This window comes from Furipterus horrens, unplaced genomic scaffold, assembly GCF_987537825.1.
Source record: "Furipterus horrens unplaced genomic scaffold, mFurHor1.1.pri manual_scaffold_4, whole genome shotgun sequence".
In the NCBI taxonomy this organism is placed as follows: Eukaryota; Metazoa; Chordata; class Mammalia; order Chiroptera; family Furipteridae; genus Furipterus; species Furipterus horrens.
Window position 1 is genome coordinate 182,061,765 of NW_028327174.1, and position 2,335 is coordinate 182,064,099.

Sequence of the window (2,335 nt, forward strand, 5' to 3'; positions counted from 1 at the left end):
TTATCTAATGCAAACAAAGTAGCCCATTTTTGATAGCTTTATTCTTCAGTTACACTATTGCTCTTATATCCAATCTGGGAAGGAAAGGGGGGGCAGTATTTAAAGAATATTATTTAGAAATTAAGCACTGTGCCAGTTGCTTTCACATATTAATAATATTGTGGGGTAGGCATTATTTTTTAACCATTTTCAGCTGGATGAGTCCCTGACTCACTGTTGTGAATATACTTCCTTCTGTGCAAAGATTTTCTGAAAGTGGAAACTGTATTGACTTCAGAACTTTGGACTGTCATCAGAAAAACAATAATTCTGTTCAATATTATTCTTATTTACTGCTCTACCTCCCTCAATCTATTCATCCATGCTGCTCATCAGTACATACCGCTTCTCCCCTGTCTGGTAGCATATGGCAGAATTGCACTTCTCAGGATGCTTTTTTTTTTTTTTTCCATCCTAGTGGATAAGGTAAGGGAGCAGGTTCTAGAATGGACTTCTTTTATGTTACCTCAGCCTTCGAATAAGTGCTATCTTGTTCCCAGCCCTGGAGTGCAGGTGTTGAGGCATGCTTCCTTGTCCCACGTGCTGTTTCTGTTTGTTTTGATGCAAAGAGGCCAAGTTAGTAGACCTCACTTGGTCCAGAAGATCCTCCCAGAGGAAGCAACATAGGGCCTGCCTGCCTTTCATTTTTTTCTTGCCCTATCCTCTGTGGTTGTGGAGCCAGGATGCAGTTACCTGTGTGAAAGGAAAGGGAGTAACATTTTTGAGCTTAGGATAGAACATGTTGCTAAACACCAAACCTTTCAAGATGGTCCTCCTCAGCATCCTTAGATTTCTTCTTCTTTGGGGACTGGTACTTTTTATGGAACACAGAGTCCAAATGGCAAAGGTAGGGCAGCCCTATACTCCTCTCCTGGATGAGGGCCCTACCTTGCCCCTGATTCGGGATCTGCTAGAAGAAACCCCTGGCAAGCAACAGAGGAAGCCACAGGTCCAAGGGCATCCCATGTGGTACATGCTGGAGTTGTACCAGCGTTCAGCTGATGTGCATGGGCACCCTAGGGAGAACCGCACAATTGGGGCCACCATGGTGAGGCTGGTGAGGCCCTTGCCCAATGTAGCAAGACCTCTCAGAGGCCCCTGGCATATACAGACTCTGGACTTTCCTCTGAGACCAAACCGGGTAGCCTACCGACTAGTCAGAGCCACTGTGGTTTACTGCCATCAACTCCGCCTAGCTAGCTTCCACCGCTCATGCTATGTGGAGCCCTGGGTCCAGAAAAATTCAGCCAATTACTTTCCTTCCTCAGGAAGAGGTTCCTCAAAGCCTTCCTTGCTATCCAAAGCTTGGACAGAGATGATTTCACACAACACGTTCAGCAAAGGTTCTGGAATCACAAAAGGCACAGGGTTCTACAACTCCACTTCATGTGTCAGCAGCAACTTGAGCTCCCGTGGCATGGCACGTCATCCTTGGACACTGCCTTCTTGCTACTCTATTTCAACAACACTCATAAAAGTGTTCAGAAGGCCAAATTTCTACCCAGAGGCCTGGAGGAGTTTATGAAAAGGGACTCTTCTCTTCTCTTGCAGAGGGCACGGCGAGCAGGCAGTATCATATCTAAGATCCCTGGCCCCTCCCAGGAACATGTTGGGCCTGAAAGTAACCAGTGTTCCCTTCACCATTTCCAAGTCAGTTTCCACCAACTGGGGTGGGATCACTGGATCATTGCTCCCAACCTCTATACCCCAAACTACTGTAAAGGGACCTGCCCTCGGATACTACGCTATGGTCTCAATTCTCCCAATCACGCCATCATCCAGAACCTTGTCAACGAGTTGGTGGACCAGAGTGTCCCTCAGCCCTCCTGTGCCCCTTATAAGTATGCTCCCATTAGCATCCTTCTGGTTGAGGCTAATGGTAGTATCTTGTACAAGGAGTATGAGGATATGATTGCCCAGTCCTGCACATGCAGGTGATAGCATATGGCTCAGGTTTCCCAAGAAATTGGAATAGGGTTTAAAATAAATACTGATATTAAAGCTGCAGGTGATCCTCTATCTAATATATGGATTCTAGTCCTTGCCTTAAGTGTTGTTACTTAAGTCTCTCCTCCTATTTATGATCTCCTTATGTTATAAAAACAGTTCTGATATCAAATATCAGTGTGTTTTGACCACTAGTCAGAGCCCTTAATTCTTGAGTAAGATGTTCTTTTGGATATGTCCTCTCTATTTTCTTGTAATTTCATTGTGCCTTTGTTAAAAGTCACCAGTCCGTGATGGCAGAACTTTAGACATTGTCCCACCAAGACCTGAGAAAGGTAGAATCTTCCTA

The 2,335-nt window shown here is 45.2% G+C and overlaps 1 pseudogene; it reads left to right on the top strand.

The window, feature by feature from the left end:
- Positions 1 to 778: 778 nt before the first annotated feature.
- On the top strand, positions 779 to 1,977 carry LOC150013509 (bone morphogenetic protein 15 pseudogene; annotated as a pseudogene).
- Positions 1,978 to 2,335: the final 358 nt, after the last annotated feature.